Source organism: Pinus tabuliformis, chromosome 7 (assembly GCF_031772625.1).
Source record: "Pinus tabuliformis cultivar Carrire ecotype Pingquan chromosome 7, CPIR1, whole genome shotgun sequence".
In the NCBI taxonomy this organism is placed as follows: domain Eukaryota; kingdom Viridiplantae; phylum Streptophyta; class Pinopsida; order Pinales; family Pinaceae; genus Pinus; species Pinus tabuliformis.
The window spans coordinates 990955828-990979262 of NC_142293.1; the positions used below are offsets into that span (position 1 = coordinate 990955828).

General features: G+C 39.2%; 1 long non-coding RNA gene across 1 annotated transcript; it reads right to left on the bottom strand.

Annotated features, from left to right (window-relative positions):
• Positions 1-16153: 16153 nt before the first annotated feature.
• Positions 16154-16707, bottom strand: LOC149250929 (uncharacterized). Its single transcript, XR_016265961.1, has 2 exons — positions 16484-16707; positions 16154-16304 (listed from the first exon to the last, which is right to left on the bottom strand). It is a non-coding gene; the product is annotated as an uncharacterized LOC149250929 (long non-coding RNA).
• Positions 16708-23435: the final 6728 nt, after the last annotated feature.

Below are 23435 nucleotides of genomic sequence, written 5' to 3' on the forward strand. Positions count from 1 at the left end.
ACCCCCTTCTGCTTCTAGCATTTGCTGCAGGGTAATAATTCACAAATGGCACAAAGTAATGCACACAATAGAGTAGTTGAACCCACAAATAATTCACAATGGCACACAACAGTAATGCACATAGTAATGTATAGTAATGACACATAGTAATGCAAATTAAAAGATAGGGTGAAACAAACTAATGCATGGTAAACCCACAATTTACATAAAACCCATCAAAAACCCACAATTTACACAAAACCCACCAAAAACAAATAATTTAGACAAGCTGAAAGTGTTCAAAACACAGGGATGTAAGCAGAAAGGCACAATAATCCAACAAGTTTAATGTGTTAAAAAACACAAGTACTCGATTGGTAGGACAATGTCCTACCTTCTTTCACGGCTTCCTCCACGTCAGTGCGCCATAAGAAACCCAGCGCTAGCGTGCCAAAGGAACCCCAGCTCCAACTCCAATTGCAAACCATACAATGACCTCCAAGACAAGCCTTCCATGGGGTTAGACTGCGAAAAACTTCCAAAAACCTACATAACATGAGCAACAATCAACAGTTTAGCTAGGAAATTTTCCAATTTACCTGATAAAATTCTTCGAAGCACGAAATTGACATAACCTTCACTGAGCCGAGCTAAATCCACCACAGGGACCTCTGCAGACGAATAACCAGGCGAATACACCATACGGGGAAGATAAATGGGCCCAATATTGCAAAATAAATTGTAGACAACATCCTCACAGCCTCTCGAAGCAGTAGTACAAAGACACCATAACCCATTGTCTACAGTGCCAAGGATGAGCATGGCTACGAGCAGAACACTAGAAATGCATGCCGCGCAAGTACCCAGGGGGAGAAACAAGCAAGTCAATGACCTGAACAGAATAAGGCAATGGACAAAACAACAGTCGTTCAATGTGTTCTCGAGGGGACTCAACATGCCCTAAACCAATTGAACCAGTCACAATGCATGGAGGATAGGTGTCACATGTTGGAGGACAGGTGTCGTACAACACCTACTAGTTTACATTGCATAATGGCTGGTCTACGTGGAACCGTTCGCCTAATGGCATCCCTCCCCTATTTTTTTTAAAAAAAACCCTCCACAATAATGAACATACAGTTTGGGTTGTGATTTGACAAGACAAAATTTTAGGGAATAACATTTTTTCTATTATTTCAATAATCAAATTTACGTATTTTTGGATCTATTAAATTCTGATTGATAAATTTAATAAACTCAACATTAAGTAAAAAATCACATCAACAACTATATAAATCATAGAAAATTTCCTCTTCAACTAGAAACCAACTTCCCAAAAACATGAAACAAACTTATAGGTTTGAAATTTCTAAATAAATAACCACATTAGAAAATTAGAGAATCATTAAAAAAAACAACATTTAGATTTTATATTTTTAATAATTTAATTAAATATAATAAAATAGTCTTAATTTTAGAAAAGCCTTAATATATTTAGTTATTTAGTTTTGAGATTCATATATTGTTTATATATATATATATAGAAAAAGTATATTTAAAATTAAGAAAACATCCTTATAATCAATTATTACTATTGTGTATAAATTTTATTAATACTTTTTTATTTTATTATATTTGTTGAAGGCAAGTTATATTGTTTTTTATTTCGGTAAAAAAAAAGTCCTTTAATTATTTTTGAAATACACAGATGGCAAAATTGATTAAAATTTTGAAAAAAAAAATATTAACTATATATTTTAAAATTTTAAAAATTATTTTTAATTTTTTAAAATATAATTCTTTTTTTTCAAAATATTTTATTTTAATTTAATTTAATAATATTTTTAAAATAAAAACTTAATACTTACAATATAATGTCAAGATTCTTAACCATGAATATTTTCCATAACTCATTTCAAAATCAAAAGATTTTATTTTAATTTTATTTTAAAACATTTTTATGAAGAATGTAACACCTCTCTCGTATTAGGATAATTTTCCAGAATTACTTTACTTTACTTTACTTTACTACAGTGAAACTAGTATAAATACTTGATTTAAATGGTGCATTGTCAATATGAAAATATATTATAAAGTTTTTTGGAAAGAAGTCAGCCACAAGTCACGAGGATAGAATGAAAGGAAAAGATTCCATACTTGGAAACGGTTAGAAAAGAAACAGGTGTGGGTTGACGGTTACCTGCCCAAATTCTCTCTCTGGAAAGAAAACTCTTGGAAAAAGAGGAAAACCAAAAGGGTAATCAGAACCTGAGGTGAGAAAGAAAAGGACTGAAGGAAACCTAGACAAAATGCTCTAAGGTTGTTGGCATTGCAACAAGCTCTGAGTCCTTGAGCTGGTTGGCCAGTGGGACTTCCTGAAAGACCTATGACCGACGCTTGTTGGGACCTGGTGGTCTAAGGAATCAGAAGACACAAAACAAATCTATTTATGAGTATGAAATCCTCTTGGGGGGAGTACCATGAGTGATTTTGGTTCTCATAGGTTGGGAGGAACATTCGATTCCCGTAATTCTGCGTTGGTGACTCAGAAGAATACATATAAGTATATGTTCATTGGCTATTCTATTAGTTAATGAGAAATTAAATGAATTCTAGTTTAACCATGGATTGTTGTAGAATGTGTGTTGAACTATTGTTGTTTATGAGCTTATGGAAAAATTATTTTTTATGAGCAATAGTTGTAAATAGGACACAGTACTGTGGAGATAAAAAGAAATAAGAAAAGAACCATTTAACTAAATTTACAAATATGTTAAGTAGATGTTCTAAACATTCCAAGTTAAGGGGAGTAAATCACTTATTTAAGCCGGGTTAGCTAAGAGGGAGTCGAGTATGGCCACCTGTAAGGGGTCCTGCTTCTTTTCGGTAGGGTGTGCTTACAATAGTCAAACCTTCGGTTTAGAGAAGTACTATTGATAAATTAACATTGTAAGAGGATGAGAATGATGCAGGAACATCTCATATTTAATTTTATGTAATTATTTAATTAAAGAATCTAGGATTTCCTAGAATTAGTGAGTAGAGAAGTACTATTGATAAATTAACATTGTAAGAGGATGAGAATGATGCAGGAACATCTCATATTTAATTTTATGTAATTATTTAACTAAAGAATCTAGGATTTTCTAGAATTAGTGAGTCATTCTAGAATTAATTAGGAGACAAGAAAGTTATGATAGAATCTTAAAATTGAAAAGATAGCTCTCAACTTCCTCTAAATATCTAGGAGGAAGTTTCTCTATAAGAGATACTAGAGACTTCTCTCCTTTAAATAAATAACCATGTAATTGTTTGTAGTGCTTGTGAGAGTGTGATTTGATTTTTTATTAAAGTCTATATTGATTTAAGTTCTAAACGCTGCACCATTTTGGTATCAGAGGCCAAGGTTAGAGTTGAGTTTGTAGAGTCATTGAATTCGTTGTGTGATAGATCGTTGTTGTGTGAGGTTTTGAGCATCGAGAAGAAAGAGTCATTGAGCTCAAGGTTTGTGATCTTATTAGTTGCCAACTATGGCTCGTGCGTATCTTTCCAAAGCTAGAGTCATGATACGAGAGATCTAATTGTGAACTCGTGATCTACCATTTCATGCATGTGGCCTTCGTCCAGTCAGGATTATGTCATGCTGTGACATTACCGCACTGAATTGTTAGGCAATTAGAGCACGAGAATAACTTTTTGGTGGTCATTCTTGTTACAGAAGTTGATTCCACACACTAAAATCAACCGAAATTGCAGCATTCAAGACGACTGGAATGACTTTGAAACATGAAAAGTTCCCTCACATGAAGACTTTCAGTAAATATTTGATGTCGAGATCATCAATCTGCACGCAAGTCCTGTGAAGAGATATGTGAAGCTGTTGCTTTACAGTTGTGTGCGCATAATATTGAAACCTTGTGGAAGGGGGCCGAGAGGAATGCTGCTGAACAAGCTGCCAATACGCAACCAACCAGTAGCTGTATTCACGACACTCTTCCAATGAAATACAGGCAGGCGAGCGTTTCAGGAAGATAAGCATTTCTGCCACGTTTCTCAACCTCCACATTCTACTTTCAATCTTTCCACAGCTGTATTACTATCATGCCTTTCTCGTTTTGGGTCTGTCACCTGCAGAGTCTGCCATCTGATATGTTTTCTATCTCTACGTTTCGCTTCCTGTTTCTGTAGTTTTCCTTTTGACAGTCTTCTAACTCTACGTTTCGCCTCCTATCTCTGTTGCTCTCCTTTTTTACTGTAAAGGAGAGAATTTTGTTTTTCCCCCTCTCCCCCTATGCACCAAGCGCAGTTTCCTGTCCATATTTGCTCTCCTCCCGTCTAGTTTCTTCTTGGATTCCGGGTTGGATTTTTTACGCACGGCTTCAACCCACTGGCTCTGGTTTGCGGGTGGTCGGTGTGCACTCCTCTTTTGGCATGCTCTCCTTCAAAGGTCAGATTATCTTTTTGCCCTTAATCTGAATATATCGGATGTTTTTCATGGTTAATTAGGAGTACCTCTGTATTTTCACAAGTGCACTGAGTTTGCCTAGTATCTCAGCTAGAGGCTACGAAGCTGTTTTTTCAGTAATTTCATATGTTGAAGTCTATTATTATCAGTCGCTTCCATTTTTTATCACAGATAGTAAAGAATTTTGTTGTCCTATATAAGCCTTTCTCAGATTTTCGTCTAAAAATAGGCTCATGGTGGTGCATTTTTGAAATTTATTGTTGTTGTGTTTCATGCCCGTGTTCAACATCCTGAAAGGGTACATTCTTAGGATGGTGTTCAGGTTAGAGAAGGTCTAACTAGTGCAGGCCTTACTAGAACATTGTAAGCCATGCATTATTTTTCGTCTAATACAGTTTCTGCTGTGTTTTTATGGCCATGATCATCATCCTGATAAGCAATTTTGCTGAATTTAGTTCCATGAATATTTTTTGTGGATGGTTTAATGTCTGAACTGGTTTGCTTTCTTGTCAATAGTTGGTCTAGCTAGGGTACTGAGGGCACTCCCATGAGCTGATAGTTTTTCTCTGCCCTCAAAGTTTCCCCTGGTTTTTCCGGGCCGGAATCTTCAGAGGCCGGAACCCCCTGTGACTGGAATCCTCGGAGCCCCGAAAAATTCAAATTACACGAGCAATAGATTAGCCCTTCGATAGACTTGTGCTGGAGTTAATGTTCCATGTCCTGGAGCTGATGTGGCTCGTCTTGATTTTAGAAGTTAGGCCAGCCTTTATTCTTTCCCGTCCTTTTCAGGCCACGTCGCCCGAGATTTATTGTTTTTCGGATGGTTGGTGTCCTGGGAATCTAGACTTTTTCATATGCCGGTGCCATATGTCAGTTCATTGTTTATCTCTCCTCCTTTTGCTATCCCCCCATCCAGGTCATATGATGCAGTAAAGGACTGTCTATATTTATTTCGGAGTGTATGATCCTGATACAGGTATCTGCCTAGGACAGATGCTATCATGGAAAGGAGGTGTGTGACGTCGAGTTTTGTGGTACACCTGCCAACTTTGGAGCCTGGCCTCCCTCGTAATATGAGATAAAAACACGTCTCATTCTATGCCGATTTTTATGTCAGTTCATCCGTCCCTTTTCATCCTCTAGTCTTTACTATCCAGGCTTTTGGCTGCTATTTATAGTCAGTTTCCATTTCATACGGAGTGTACAATCCCGATTTGGAAGATACTGGAAGGTATGGGATGCAACTATGGACAGTGCCTCGGATGCATCGGCCACGGAGGCCATGATCCGAGCTACGATTCAAGCGAAAGCAAGTCGGATTGCCGCCACGCGTCCGGATGATTGGCAATCAACCTTGGATGATGTGGTTGCTCAATCCACGTTGCCCACTGCTTTTGGAACGGGTGGGGAATCATCTAAGTTTCGAGATACATGGGTGGGCAGCCAGGAAAAGGTCCATAATCATATGGTAACGGGATTACAGGAACATGATAACCGATACAACAAAAATCGGAAGCCGGTAAAAATCTCCCCTCCTCCAGAGGCCATTTATCTGGACAACATTTTCTTGACAGATCGAATTTCAAGTTTGCAGGATCTGACTCTGGTTGGCAAGTGGCATTTTCCAGAGATGGATGATGCCACTATGCGGAAATGGTTGGAGATACAGTGGAAGCCTCTAATTGTATACATACCTATTATTTCTAATCTCATGAGAGACTGGTACTGTTTCCACTTTTTATGCACCAGTGACCTAGACACAATCCAGAAAAAACAGTGGGTCTATAAAAGGAGTTTCCTCGCTCTTCATAAGTGGTATATAGAGTACGACCCTCTGAAGAACACTCCCTCAAACAACTTAATCTGGGTTAAGCTTCCGGGCTTGCCCTTAGAGCTATGGTCGAAGGAGACATTAATGGAGATTGGAAATGCCATAGGAAAATGTGTGTATGTTGACCCAAGATGCCTGGGGGTAAAAGACAAGAGGATTGCATGGGTTCTTATAGAAAAGGCGTTCAGGGGAGGGTTCTCGGACCATATAGAAATAGCATGGAGAGACTCTAAAATAATTCAAAGACTGGACTTTTGGGGAGTCCCTTTCAGGTGTGCAGGATGCCACAAGACTGGACATTTGATTAAAAACTGTCCTCGGCATAGGTCGCTTTCAGGAAATTCTCAGATATATTCCAATAGATACAAAATGAATCCCCGACCTCCTGTAATGGTTAAGCCGTCCTCCTCAAATAGCCTCTCTCCGACGGAACTCAAGGAGATGAAAGATCTGTCTAATTATAGAAAATTTTCCAGCCTTTCTCCTCTGTATTTCTCCTAGGATAATACCATTCCTGAAAGCTCGAGCAGGCTTGCATCCATCCCTAGGAAATTATCCCATGCTTTTCAATGTTCGCCTAGCCCGGAACCAAAGGATGACAAAGAAGTCCCCCCCCCCTCCGTAGGGTGCCCAGCCTATCAAAGAATTCTCGATGGGGTCCCATACCATTGTTATTTCTTCTCCATCCCCCCCCCGCAACAAGGCAGTCGATCCATCTATTAAAGGGAAGGGAGCTATGATATCTGCTACCCCTCTTAACTCTCCCGTCTCATCTCCAACGAACCTTTTTGACAGTGACATTGACTTTCTGCTAAGTAAAAAATCACTTGATCTGGAACCTTTAACCATTCATAAGCCGAGAAACCCATCACCTCTTTTCATTAGCCCTGACTCTGCCAGAAACATAACGGTGAGGAGAAAAAACAACAGAGGTAGCAGGTATTTTAGGGGTAGATCAGGGGGCGCTGATAAAGAAGTAAGTAACCTGTCTCTTGTTGATATACCTATCATGGATATGACTGAGAATCGGCCTCTTAGAGCAAGGGCGGCTGACAATTCTCCCCAATGACATTCATTCTATCCATGAATATCAGAGGTCTGGGAGCAGACCTCAAATTTTTGGCGCTAAAGAACTTATTCCTTTCAACTCAGCCAAAAATTATATTAATTCAAGAGACTATGCACAGTAATTATGTTACTATATCCTATTTTAGAAAGATGTTTCCCCTCTGGCACCTGGTTTCCACGGAGGCAAATGGCCTGTCCGGGGGCCTTGCAGTTTTGTGGGATCCGGCCTAGATCAAAGCAAAAGCATATAAATGTTTTGCTGGAATTCTCATATCGGCATCGATTAGAGGTCATGTTTGTCCTATTAACATTCTGAATGTCTATGCCCCCTACAAGAACAGGCTCCCTTTCTGGGAAAGGCTTTTTGCTTCAGAAATGTTTGATATTGAATCCTTAATAATTGCAGGAGATCTCAATATATCTCTATATCCAGAGGAACGATGGGGAAAAAGCAGTAAAAGGGATCCGCTAGCAGAACGTATTAAATGTGAGCTGCTCCACAGGAATCTTATAGACATTATACCCTCCAAAATGTTGCCAACATGGGATAACGGAAGGACAGAGGAAGCGTATGTTGCAAAAAGAATTGATCAGTTTCTTGTTCATATCAGCATTATTGACAAAATGGGGATGCCTTTCTCATCCATTGGAAATGTCTTCATTTTTGATCATAGACCAATTTATCTCAGCTGGAGGGAGAAGGGGTTTAGAAAAGGATACTCCTTTAAATTTAACAGATGTTGGTTAGAAGATCCTGATTTTAATAATATTGTTACAGAAACCTGGAAGGACTTATCAGCTAGAGCAAAGATCCCCCCTTTCCTGACCTTCAGAGAAAAGATGTCCACAATGAGAAAAGTGGTAAAAGACTGGCAAATCAAGAAAAGTCTTATGATCAAAAAGGATCTGAGGGAGATCCAACTGGAATTAGACAGTATCTCTGGGTCCCTCAATGCAAATTCTCTCCCTTTTGTTATCAGGTGCCGCCTCAATGAACTAGAAAGGAAAAAGCAGAAAATTTTAAAACAGGAGGAAGCCTCATGGAGACTAAAGAGCAGGGTGATTTGGCTCAAGGAAGGTGACAAAAACACTAAATTTTTTCATAAGTTTGCAAATTCCAGGCGGGAGAAAAATTCCATATGGAAAATTAGCGATGGTCAAGGGGGCTTTCTTTACTCCCTACAAGACATTCAAAAGGGAGTTGTGAAATACTTTGAAAGTCAATACAAAAGAACGGAAGCCAACAGATTTCAAGATATTTTATGGGGCATAGACCCTTTCCCCCATATGTTTGATGAGGAAAATAATGAGGATCTCTTTTGGCCCATTTCTGAGGACGAGCTGCTTGGTATTATGAAGTCCTTTAAAAAGGACAAGTGCCCAGGCCCTGACGGCTGGACTATAGACTTCTTTATCCACTTTTTTGATCTCATCAAACACGACCTTCTAAGGATGGTTGAGGCATCACGAATTTCTGGTAGCATTCATCAGATTATGACCTCAACTCTAATAGCTCTCATCCCTAAGAAACCGGAGGCTGAATCCTTTAAAAACTTTAGGCCGATCTCCCTATGCAATATCACTTTCAAAATCATCACTAAAATCATTGCTGAAAGGATCAAATCTACCTTAGCCTGTTTTTTAACGAAGGACCAGCATGCTTTTTTGAAGGGTAGAAACATATTGGATGTTGTTGCTAATACGCAAGAAAGTTTATTTTCCATGTCTACAAACAAATCTGATGCTGCCATTTTGAAAATTGATCTTCAAAGAGCATATGATTCCTTAGATTGGGGATTTATCAGATGTTTATTGGCTAAGATTGGTCTGAGATCAAACATTATTAAGTGGATCATGGCTTGTGTGGAGGGTGTTAGCTATGCTGTTATTATAAATGGGATCCCTTCTCCTTTTTTTCATGCAGAAAGAGGTCTTCGACAAGGCTGTCCCCTATCTCCTTTGTTGTTTATACTGACAATGAACTCTTTAAGCCTTCATATTAACATTGCTGTCAGTGAAAACAGATGCAGACCATTGAAGATTTGCAGGAACAATTTCATTTCGCATAACCTGTTTGTTGATGATGTGCTCATCTTCGCAATGCTGTGCAGAATTACTTGGTCATATCTACATGTCATTTTGAAAAGATTCCAAGATGCTACTGGTCTTCATATAAATAAGTCAAAATCTACTTTGTACCACAATGATGTCAACATGGAAACAGCTGAATGGGTTTCAAGTTTGTTTGGGATAGACATGAAATCCATAAAAAATGGTTTCAAATATTTAGGTTTCCATCTCAAAGCAAAGGGGTACTCAAAAGCAGATTGGCTATGGATAATAGACAGGTACCATAAAAAGATTTCTATGTGGGAATATAGGAGCCTATCACTGGCTGGAAGGATTGTCCTGGTGCAAGCCGTCTTAACTCAACTGGCTGTTTATTGGGCTCATTTGTTCTTTCTCCCTGTGAGTATCATACAGAAATTGAATAAGATTACTGCAAATTTTATATGGGGTGGCAAGTTTGCACAGGGGAAATACCATCTTGTTAAAATGGACAAGATTTCAAAGCCCAAGAGTTCAGGTGGTTGGGGATTGCTGGACCTGAGATCTTTTGGGAGGGCGCTTCTATGCAAATCGTTATGGAGGGGGATTTTTGGAGAAGGCCCCTGGTGCAGCATTATAAAAAAGAAATACATGGGCAGTAGAGATATTGCATATTGGTACAGAATTGGGAGGATTGGCTCCAAGTATGGGTCTGCTATCTGGCTCAGCTTCCGAAAGATTGAATTCTACTTTTTGAAGAACCTGATATGGAGCTTTCAATCAGGCAACAGGATTTTCATTGGAACAGACTCTTTTATAAGTGGGCGCGAGCAAATTTCTGTTCCTGTTAATCTGCTCAGTTTTTTCCATTGTAAGGGCTTCTTCACCTGGGATAAACTCATTACAGCCTGGCAGGGTCCAATCCCACTGTGGAGAGAAGCTGACAGCATGGGGATGTGTGATTCTTTAGCTAGTCAATGGAACTTAATCAGAGGTGGTTTGATTAGCAGTGGCATATATCGCTCTCTACCTCACGATGTTTTGGTATGGAAAGTGCCAAATGCAAGGTCCCTGGTGTGCGTGAAAGACATTTATATTAACTTGATTGGGTTAAAACCAGCCTTTCCTTTCCTTCCATGTTCTGGAAAGCTGGATGTCCTCACAAATTAATCTTATTTGGGTGGTTGGTGTTTCACAATAAAAATTTGTCCTGGGATAATCTGCAAAAAAGAAACTGGCATGGACCGGGTTTTTGTTGTCTGTGTGAAGCAGCAGAGGAAAGTAACCTCCACATGTTCTTCCAGTGCCAGAAAGCACGTTTACTGTGGAGTGAACTGGCTGTCAATTTTGGTTTCCCTGTTGTATCTCATGTCTCTGTACAGGATGCTTTCATCTGGTGGAGTGGGCAACGTGAATCTTGGAGACCAATTATCATCATAGTCCTCTGGTTTGTCTGGAAGTGCAGAAACAACATTATCTTTAGAGCCAGAAAAGAGCCCTTTTGGGCTATTTTTCAAAACGTTGTTTCCTATTATGAGGTGCTTCCGGCAAAGAATAGGAAATACAAAGCTGTCAATGGGAACAGGCAAGGTGTTGTTTTCTCGAGTGCCCCAAGAGCTTTTTTCGATGGCGCAGCCCTGAATGACTCTTGTGGATGCGGGGTTCACATTATCATGGACGAGGATCTTCATTATCTTATCTCTTGGAATGCTGGAAAGGGAACAAACAGTTTGGCTGAGGCGATTGCCTTGGCGGGTCTTCTGTCTTTTTGCATCTTTTTTGATATTCACTCTGTGTCTATATATGGAGACTCTAAAATTATGGTTGATCATGTTATGGGTAAATGTTGTATCAGCTGCCCTCATCTAACAGGCTGGATGGATAGAATTATGTACCTGTGGGGTAAGTTACAGGGTTGTTCCATTCAACATATCTACAGGTCAAAGAATCAACAAGCTGACTGTTTATCCAAGGAAGGTTTGTGAAGGTCTTATCTGAGGGGGTTTCATTGCCCATACAGGAGTTCTCCCTCCCTGGCTTCTAACTGCTCTGATTTTTTCCTGGTATGTTTCTGTTTTTTTGTGATCGATGTAAATGATATCCCTGTTATATCTCTAGTACATGCATGATTCATATGTGGTGACTTCTGTCTTTGTCTACATGCTGCTGTCTTGGAATGTCCTGTTATTTTGTGATACCTCCCTTTGGCATCTCTGAGGCACAGGGTATCCAATATGTTTTTCTCAAGCTCACCTTAAAGGTTATGATGTAATATCTACTTTATATTGCCTCAATATAATATATTTTGCCTTTTTCGTTCTGAAAAAAATAATATTGAAACCTTGTGGAGCGTCCAGTAAGCTTGTGTTGATTAAAGCTGTGAAACATTTAAAACAAAATTTCAGGGTGGAGACTTGTGTGGACGCTTCAAATAAAGATTTCCGTGGATGCAGCTAGCGTTGGGAAAAGGTTGAAGTACAAGTTTAAATTGCATTGAAGATTATTCGGCCATCTCCGAATTTACTATATTTCATTTTCATAAAGATCACGTTGACTGTGATAGTTTTAAAAAATGGAAAAGGTATTTATATAAGGTGGAGATTATTAATGTTTAATATTTTATATAAGTGGAGATTAAATAAGGTGATTTTATATAAGTCTTAATGTTGAATGTTTCATAAATCACTTTTCATATTTAATTATTATTTTATTTTAAAATTTATAAAGTGTTTTGGTTATTTATTAAAGAATTCCTTAAGTAAGAATTTGTAAGGAATTATTGTTTTTATTAAAAAATGATTCATAGAGTTAGAGGAGTCCAGGGAGTTGGAATTAGTCGAGGAAGACCAAATGCAAACCAGGTCTTACTCGATGAAGTAAGACATATTAGAACCAGATTGGATGCATTGGAGACAACACGTCAAAGAGATGTTGACATCGGTGACATCAGTGAAGCGGAAGAAGGCTCAGAAGAAGAAACTCCAGAAGAGAAGATGGTTAAGATGATCGCGAGAATAAGTTCCTAGCCAATATTGGACGTGCCTATGTATGAAGGCAATTTAAAGCATGAAGAATTGATCGATTAGATCAGCGCCATCGAAAAATATTTTGATTATGAAGGTGTAGCAAACGAGAAAAAGGTTAAGTTCACAGTGACTAGATTAAAGGGACATGTTGCATTATGGTGGGACAACGTGCAACCTAAAAGGAGAAATCGAAACAAAGGAAAGATCAATAGTTGGCATAAAATGGTGGCTAAGCTCAAAGGTAAATTTCTTCCTCGAGATTATCAGTTAAATTTTTTTCATCGAATGCAAAATCTCAAACAGAAATTTATGTCTGTAGAAGAATATATATAGTTTTATAGATTGAGTATAAGATTTGGTCATATGGAAGCAGATGAAGAAAAAATAGCTAGGTACATTAATGGCCTAAGATTTGAACTATAAGATGAATTGGATGTTTTGTCTCTAAAAATGTTGAAGAAGCTTATCAGATAGCCCTTACAATTGAAGAGAAATTGGCAAGGAAGCAGAGTCAAAGAGGCCGAGGACAATCAAGCAGAGAATCATTAAGTCGAGGACAATCAAACAGAGGATCATTAAGTCGAGGACAATCAAATAGAGGATATTCAAGTGGAAGATTTCCCCTTCAAAGAGGAGAAGACAACAGTTCACAACAGGCAGAATCATCTAGAGGAGACTTCAGAGGGCGAAGACCATATCAAAGAAGTAGAGGTCGATCTTTTGTGGTAATGTGTTATATATGTAATAAAGTTGGTCATAAGGCTAATGAATGTCCATAAATATTTTCTAATCAAGGAAGCACACATATAACACAAACTGATACAGAAAGTGTACAATCCTCTACACATGAAAATGCACCTGAAATTGGTGAATATTTGATGATGAAAAGAACTTTATTAAAGTATGTTGAAAAAATAAAGGAACCCAAACAAAAAAAAAACATTATTCAAAATTGTTTGTAAATCAGGAAGAAAGTGTTGTAAACTCATTATTGATAGTGGGAGTACTGATAATCTAGTATCCACAAAAATGGTAGAAAAGTTGAATTTAAATAAAACTAAACATCTACTCCTTACAAATTTTCATGGTTACAAAAAGGACATCAGATATTAGTTAATGAACAATGTGAATTGGAGTTTCAAATAGGAAGTTATAAGAATAAAGTTCTTTGTGATGTTATGCCTATGGATATATGTCATATCTTACTTGGAAAACATTGAAATATGACAAGAAAGCAATGCATGATGGAAGGAGCAATACCTACACTTTTGAAGATGATGGTGAAAAGCATGTACTTTTTCCTTTGAAGAATGAAAAAGTACCAGAAGAAGAACAATCCAAGGTAATGTTACTCAGTTGGAAAGAATTTCTTCAAGAAATCAAGCATGAAGAGATAAATTTTGCCTTGATCGATAAGCCAAAGGTAGTTCTTACAAGTAAAAAATTTGAATGATCTTCCAAAAGAAACTAAAAACATAATGAATGAATTTATTGATATTGTAGTGGATGACTTACCTGATGAATTGCCTCCCATTAGAAGTATTAGCCATCATATTGACCTCATTCCAGGTGCTAGCCTTTTAAACAAAGCAACTTATAGAATGACTCCAAAATAGAATGAAGAGATTAAAAATCAAGTGCAAGAATTGCTGGATAAAGGTCTTATTCGATAAAGCTTAAGTTTGTGTGTTATTCCAATAGTATTAACTCCAAAAAAGGATGGTGGATGGAGAACGTGCACAGATTCTCGAGAAATCAACAAAATTACAACCAGGCACATGTTTCCATTACCTCGTATTGATGATCTTATAGATTGTCTTAGTGGTCAAGGTGATGAATGGAAAATAAAATTGAAAACTAATAATGGTTTATATGAATGGTTGGTAATTTCCTTCATACTTACCAATGCTCCCAATACTTTTATGAGGCTAATGAATGAAGTTTTAAAAGAATTCATTGAAAAAATTGTTATAGTTTACCTTGATGATATCTTAATCTACAGTTCAAAAGAAGAGCACCTAAGACATCTTAAGATGGTTTTAATGAAGCTACAACAAGAGAAATTGTTAGTCAATCTAAAGAAGTGTAGTTTCATGAAGACATAACTATTATACTTAGGCTTTGTGATTTCAAGGGAAGGACTAAAGATGGACCAGGAGAAAGTGAAGGCCATAATCAATTGGCCAACTCCAAAAAGAATTTCAGAGGTTGAGACTGATGCTAGTGGAACTGCAATAGGAGATGTTCTAAGTCAAAAAGGAAAACCACTTTCCTACTACATTGAAAAACTTAATCAAGCCAAGAAAAAATACTCTTCTTATGATAAATAATTATATTTCATCATACAAACTTTGAAGAAACAAAGACAGAAGGTGAGATACAGGTTGAAGAAAGAACTCAGAGAAACTGAGTATGAGGAATCAACTCACAAAGGTTTTTATACAGGTGATGAAAAATATTTTGAAATTGTCATGAAGATTGAGAAATATGAAGGAGGAGAACAAAATCAAAATTTTGTTCGCATCAGAGATGAAGAATAATACTTGAATGGAATGCTCGTGAGAGATGATGAACCAAAGATGGAATGTGAGGATGGACAACTTATAAAAATTGTTGTTAATCTAAAGATTGAAGAATTCGTTGGCAACATTGAGACAAATTTTGAATCAAGAAGAGAAAAGAGTTCAGGAAATAAGTTTACAAGCATGGGATAAGAGTGAAGGTATACTGATCTGGTCATGCACTCTTCTTTTGATGGATTTCGTGGTTAAGAAAATTCCTCTTGAAATGGTGAGTAGAAGCATGGTGAAGACAAATGTTTTGCAGTGAGAAAAGCATGATTGGAGTTACAATAAAGTTTGAGAAACAGATGTAAAAGGACAAGAACATGAACAAAATTATATATGGGCTCGAGGAAGACACAGTGACAAGGCTTATGGTCAGGAGGCCATGGAAATTTATACTTGGGTAGTATGATGCAGGAGTATCTCATATTTAATTTTAAGTAATTATTTAATTAAAGAATCTAGGATTTTCTAGAATTAGTGAGTCATTCTAGTATTAATTAGGTGATAGGGAAGCTAGAATAGAATCCTAAAATTGAGAGGATAGCTCTCAAATTCTTCCAAATATCTAGATGGAATTTTCTCTAGAAGGGATATGTGCGACTTCTCTCCTCTAAATAATAAATAGCCATGTAATTGTTTGTAGTGCTCATGATTTGGAGTGCGATTTAATTTTTTATTAAAGCCTATAATGATTTAAGTTTTGAGCACTGCACCAGAGAACCTCGGTGAACAGATTTTTTCTCCTTGAATTAATTAAATAAAAATATACAGATAATAGAAGAATCTGGTGGGTATCTTCTAAATTGTAGCAAAACAAACATATCAATGTCCAAAGTTGCATATTAATTAAATTGCAAAATAAAAGTTCAACCAAGGTATAATCCTGAATTGTTTACAGAGTTCTGAGTTCATAAGATAGACTATCTTTTTCTATACGAAAATTAAAATGCACTGAAAATTAAGAAAAAACCCAAACAAATTACATTTCCATTATAAACAGTTGTCGGAGTCAATGCTTACACTGAGACATACAAATAGCTTTTCTCATGCTCTTTGAGAAAATATAATTTCCAAGTCTATTATAATAAGGACTGAAAAGGAACATATGAACTTATAGTCGAGCAAGACATCACTTGCATGCCATTAAAGACCCAACAAACTACTACCATGGAAGCCCAAATGGGAGTACCTTCTCGCATAATGGCACAGTGCCAAACCCAGAAAATTAAAATCAAGAAGGAACCACACTTGAAGGTAGGTCGAAGACATTGCGGGAAAACCCTCAACGTATCAAACCCTTCGCAGAAATGCTCTGAATGCTGAAACCCCAACACAGAATGAGAGGGAAAATTTAGTCGGGTTTTGAATAGAAAAATTAACTTGTGAACTTGATTTAACAACTTCTTTCATAAAAAATTGCCTTAAGGGGGTACGGGAGGTGTGAGCACTAAGCGAAAGGGCCACCTTTAACCTGTGGTTCAGAGAGAAAAATCGTAACCTTGTCTGAGTCGCAGAGGTAGGCGGAGCAACCTGAGAATGAGCTGAACGAGGGTTTGGGTAGCGCGGGAGGAGAGGATAGTTACCCGCTACCCTCCAGCTATCTCTCTCAGCTGTCGATGAACCTCTGAGCCTCTTCCACCGTTCATCGAATGGTGATCTTTTGATTCGTTGCTTATCCATCGATGGTGAGCGCTCCAGGTGGCGAGCAGACAACAAACTTCGAAAGGTCTGGGTTACATGAACCCTCAAATAAATTAATTTTGATTTCCAAACCTTTCCAATGTATGCATACACTTTATGCTTTAAAATCAATGAACTGTCATTTAATAAAATAAAATAACATGGATATCCATTAAAGAAATATATGAATGTTTAGAAAAACATTTTATGGGGAGTCATTACAAAGAAGCTCTTATTGTGTTAAATTTATATTAGTTTTTAATATTATATTAATTTAAAAATATATTAAAGTATGCTTAATTTAGATGTATGTTTAATTAATATATATAAATTTAAAATTATCAATAAATTTATTATTAGGAAAGATAATAAGTTTATAAGTAAATATTTTTATTTTATAAGTTTATTTTTTTAAGTAAAGTAAAGGGCATTTTTATATATATTTAATTTTTGAGAAGTTTAGTTATTTAATGATAAATATTTTATAATTAAAGAGATTATTAAGTAGGCATAATGATAACATTTTTTTTACTAATTTAAGGAAGATTTTTATCACAAAAAAGGTTGAGTTTTTTTACTTTCAACTAACTTCTTGAAGCAATGTATTATGAATGAAATTAATACTATGTAATAAATGTCTTATTATACATTGACTTCACTTCTTAGTAGGTTTCGATGTGTCTAGGCTTTTAGTTGTTATAAATTGTCATTTTAAGGTCCAACAAATTTCAAATGTGCACAATAGGAATTGATACATTAAAAATAAAAGGAATGTAGAGAAGTATTGTCACATTCCACCACACCAATCAATTGTAACATCACACACAAGGACAACATATACACCTTGTTGGGCGTGGAATCTCCCCAAGGCATGTTTTGGGGCTTAAAGCCCAAGTTTTGATTAAACTCGTTGTAAAGACTCCGTGAATTGTGGGCGCGAAGCACAAAGTCATAGTAGAGTCATAAGGTTGTCTGCCCTGTTTTTTGTAATGTAATGTCGGTTTGAAATATCTGCCCATGGTCCGGAGACCATAGGATTGTATAAATAGAGAGAGGCTCTAAGTGTAAGAGGAGACATCAAGAGAGAAAATATGAGTCTAAGGAATTGATTGAGTCGAAGTGTAAGTTGTGTCTTTGGGTCGTAGATTAGGAGAAGGCTTTGTAGCTGAGTGCGCAGACGCCTAGTAGTCTGCAGCTAAGTGCGCAGGGCAGGTCAAGTCTGTAACCGTTGGAAGCATCAATAAAGAGAAGTTGTATCATATTTATGTGTATCTTTTCCTGTTTTTTGTATTATTGGGTATGAATTGCAAGTTTACTGTTTATTTGCTACGCGAACTCATATGAATGTGCTGTATAAATAAATATAACATAAGGCATCCATTTACGCAAAGATAACTAACTAGTGTAAGAAGATAAGTAAGATTTTGGGTGTGACTTAGGGAAATAGTGCAGAGTGCTTCTCCAGCAGCATGGAAGCCCCATAACCCCTGGTTAGGGCTGCGCAAAGGTAAATATATCAGGGCGCGAAGGCGAGGGAAGTGCACGAAGGGACTAATAGTTGGACCAAATTAACCCCATCAGACATCTCTAGGGTGTGGAAACCTAGTTCCAGCACCCCCCCATACTACTTCAGGTGAGACCTCAGCCCATGCTCCGTGGACTGTTGCCGAAAGGGCCAGTGCTATAGGGATTTGTTTGGTTAATTAACTTCGAACCTGGGTCAGGCCCCAACAAGCCAACAAATGGTTCCGTTGCCAAGACTAGGATCTGCATAGAGATGTATGATGTCGTACCACTGGAATCCAACTAAGAAAGGAATTGAAGATTGGTTCGATAGAAAGATTCACGAGTTTGCGATGCAGGAGAACAGGAATCTACGACTATCAAAAGAAGAGTGATTAGACTGCTACCTATACATAGAGTTCCACGAAATTTTCTTTGTATCTTTCCCTACTGAGTTGTATGAGTGGATCGCGAAGCTAACAAATAGCCAAGGAAGGTGTAAGCTCGATAGACCTATTGTATGGACTCCAGAATTGGTGCGCAGATTGGAAGCATCGAAGGATAAGATCGCATGCACTGTTGATCACTGGCTCGATCGAATTATAGGAGGATTCATTACTGAATTCACGGTAGATACTTCAGTCAGCTATAGCGAGGTAGAGCGACGCTTCCTCAAAGGACCGTGAGGTAAGTACGTTAAGTCTTTGAACACTTGGATTAAAATGCTACTGTGTGAAAAACGGGTTATGCGAATAAATTGATGTTTGGGGCTATGCGAAGTGGGAGAATTTATAGAAACGAAGGTAGTGCAAAACTAGAAACTAGCCCCTTGATTTCACCTCCGCGAGGGAACGAGGAAGAGCTCGCGAAAGTCTCACCAAGGAGTGTGATCAATTTGATAAGGAAGAGGATTCCGCTTATACCACCCCCACCCACACCACCGCCAGTTTCACCATCTTCACCCCCATCTTCACCCATACCACCTCCGCCACCACCGCGAGTTAATATGGTTAGCGTGATAAAGCTGCCAGTGTTCAAGGGAGTAAGAAATGAATATCCAGACCAGTTTTGGTTTGTGATAAGAGATGTATGGCAAGCACAGGGAGTTACGGATGACAATTTAAATAAAGCAATGTTGGTCAGCGCTCTGTAGGATCGCGCGCTGACCTGGTACATTAAGCATTCCAATGACAATCTGAATGCAAGGATCGTAGACATCCAAATTGCGCTAAATAGATAATTTAGCAGGCCTAAGTTAGAGGCACAATCGATCATTGGGTTCAAGGAGATCACAATGCTACCAGGCGAGACCCCTTGGGAGTTGGATCAGACCCTGAAGTGCATAATTCATGAAGCTAAAATGACTTTGATGGATGACTTTGACTATGACTTTGATGGATGGTTTGTAGCATTGATAACATCGCATTTAAGGAACGTGTTGTCACAACAGAGGCTAACGACTTAGGCTGAGGCATTGGAGATCATGATGAGACTACATGAAACCCTGATATAGGATCCTAACCTAGGATTTTAGCATATCTATGCGCAGTTGGAAAACTTGTGCCTTGAGATGCAGAGTCTGAAACAAGACAGGGCAACTCGCCCATAAGTGTGCGATGAGGTATGGTGCGTAAAGTGCAAGGGTCAGGGACATGACAAGGGCCACTGCCCGGTGTTCGCAAATTACCTCATGGGAGGAGGATCAATGCTGTTGAGACCGGAGGCACAAGAAAGACCTAGTGCGGCACCTGCATTATGGTGTGCGATTTGTCAACTAGGGGAAAAGCATGCTACAGACAACTGCCATCTGTTGCAGAAGTACACACAGAATTCACAACAGTTGTTCTGTAATTTCTATAGATCAGTGGGACATGATGAGCATACCTATAGGAGTTATGAATTGATGATGGATATGACTCCCACCTACAGAGTTCAGGCTGAAACACGGCCCCTTGACTAGAACATAGGGATGGCACGAACTGATTTCAGGGGCGCGGACAAGGCCGAGGTGGAGGAGGACTTGGAAGAGGTCGTGGACAACTGATATGTTACAATTGCGAAGGGCCAGGACATTATGCCCACGATTGTACGAATCCGACGTGTCCATCATGCTTGTATTGTACATTGTTTTATCATGAGACGGATGATTTCCCCACACTAATAGCGAGGCTATGTGACAAAGGAGCGCTCCAACCTCGCCCGACTCAGAACCTGAAAATGATGAGGTCTGAGCCGTGTGAGGACGACCCTAATGTGAACATTGTGCTCTAAAGTGGAATTACAATAGGGGATGATAAAGGCAAGCAGCTTGAAGATAGTACTTGGGTTCACAAGGCTCCGACGAAAGAACTAGAGTTTTATTTGGAGAGCGCTAAGGAAACCTTCATGGAAGCTAGGAAGAGCTTCGCTGATGCCTCCACTTCAGGAAGAAAAGATAGATTGGAGCCGGAAATGGACCCATCGATGCTCACGACATTCCTAGAAACATGCATGGAGCTATTGCATGACAACAAGGTTGTAAAGGGACTGCAAGAACTCATAAATAGATGCACTGGGACCGCTCCGGGAGAACCGCGCGTAGTCCGGAAGATCGGAAAGCACGTGATGAGGATAGGAAGGGAGATGAGATTGATTGCGCAAATTGGATAATATGAGATGGACCAAGTGATTCTAGACCTAGCATTGGATGCGAATGTTCTACTGAAGCAGGCATGGGAGCGCATGGGGAGGCCTATGCTGCAATGGTCTTCTATCCAACTGCGAATGGCAAACCAACAAAACATCCTACCTATGGGAAGATTGCAGGAAATCACCGTAGGTATCAAAGGAGCAAGCGCGCTGGTAGATTTTGAAGTGATAGAGATTGTTGATGACAGCAATCCCTACCCCACACTATTAGGAATTGATTGTGCCACTGAGATGAATGGGGTGATAAATTTGAAGAAGCGCAAGATGATTTTTAAGAAAAAGTCTCTGCACATAGTTGTACCTTTGGACCCTGTAGAAGGATCGTGCTACATGGAACCAGTGCGCGACTACGAAAGCTACGACGACTTGGACTGCATCTACAAGATAACCATGCGAGAGCAAGACTGGGTAAATCTAACCACGGATGGATGAATCTTATGGGAGTGTGAAAGCTCCTGTACATCGGATTCTGACAAGGAGATAAAGCGTGGAAGAACCAGTTACACGAGGTAACCACGCTGAACTGTAACATGATGACGATATTGCTGTGTTGCGTATCAACAGAGGTAAGGGATCTACCTACGTATGACCGGTTAAGCAAGGTAGATGACTTCCTGAACAGATTCGAAAGGGAGGTGTCGGAACAGCAATGCTTCGAGGCTTTGAAATTGGTATTGCGCGCTACGCCCGTGAGGTGGTGGGGTACGCACCAAGGAAGCTTTGAGGATTGGAATGAATGCAGGAGGATGATGCACATATGGTTTGAGAAGCCTCAAATGTGATTAACAGACAAGAATCTTGGATGGAATGATTCGTGCGCACACCTATCCAGATGGATACAGGCATATCTCAAAAAACCTGCGCGGATGCACACAGACTTCACTTTGGGAGACACAGTCAGTAAGCATATGCAGAGAAGGCAATGGCGCAAATGACCCCTCCAGTTGGAATAACAGAGTATGGAAAGAATGAGTGTGCAGAAAGTTATCCACACAGAAGCCTTTAACGAAGTATGCGAAGCGCTGAACAAGGTACACAATGCACAGCGGACTGATTGGGACCTGCACGTACCAGCGGTTCTGTGGGCTTATAGGACAACATGCAAGAAACTGATGGATCAGACACCTACGAGGTTGGAGTATGGAGTGAATGTTATAATCCCCATAGATTATAAAATGCCTAATCCGCGCATAGCAACACTGGTAGATACGATGACTCGCGGAGCCTTGGAAGAAGGGGTCATGCAACTGAATGGAGCAGAACACTTGGGACCTAAGGAAGAAATCCGATGGGGTGACCTTAGGCAAGAACTTATGAAATAAAGGGTGCGATTAAGGAAGAAAAGTGCTCTGGTGGAAGCGGAAGTCAAGAATCTGGAGGATGAAATAAAGAAAGCTTTTCTCGATAAGAAAACCAGGGTGCGCATGATCACGTTGATGAATTTGGGGACTACTGCCGAGAGTTAATCAGCCTGATGCCTTGGATTGGACTGCATATTACTAAGTGGATCACCCATGGTGGTGTGTTGTAAATGATAAAATGTGTGACGCAACGAGTAACAATAGAAGGTGGATGTTTTCCAGGGAAAGTGATGGATGATCGGTTGAAACCCTATACCGGTGACGCGGCCACCTTACTAGCCATGGGAAGTACAGTCTTAGCGCTCCAAGCAGTTGAAAGGAGGCACGAGACTATAAACTACTCTGCCCTGGAGATGCGCGATGTTGCAGTTGTGCATAGGAGTAAAGTGTCACATGGTCTGCGACCGCGCAAGGGGGGTTGTGTTGTCGCGTGGGTTGGCTAGAAAGTGACCATTGGAGTCATTATTCACAATGTGATGCTCAACTTGAGACCAAATGGAGCGGGCGGTAGGTATTTAAGACGCGCTTTATGGGCAAGATTTGGGAAATTCTGCCACTAAGAGAGCATTAATGGACCGGATTGGGGGGAAACGACCGAATTCAAATTCAAAAGACCCTATAAATTACAAAGGGTTGCCCAGTAAACAACACTTGGTCATTTGTGAATTGAGTTGTTGTATGCCCCACATATTTTGAGCCGAGATCTATTTGCCTTGTGCTAAGCGTTGATTGAGCCCCTGATTAAGCAATTGAGTGATTTTTGGACAAGCGAGATGGCAACATCTGAGGAAGCTAGGGAAATTGTAGAGATGATCGCCGAAGAGGTCGTGCAGGCCCTGACCATAGAAGATGCCACTGAAGGTGCCGAGATTGTTGCGGAAATCCCTAAATCATAGTGCACACCAATATCGAAGAAGGATAAACAATCAATTATTCCGGTGCATGTGTCCCCTCGAAACCCGTCACACATCAGATTAACGATGGAGGAGAAAGGGAAAGCAGTTAACTTGGAAACTGTGGAGGAGGAGGAAGACCTGGAGGATGTCATAATTGAAAAAGACAAGGACGAGGGCATGGAGGAATAAACTAAGCCTACGCACCCTCAAACAAAGTTGCCCACATATATCCCCCCACGGAAGGGGAAGGCAAAAGTACCTAAGGACCTCGACGAGAGCAAGAGCTCTCTCCAGACTCTGCTCCTTCCTGATGACATCATCT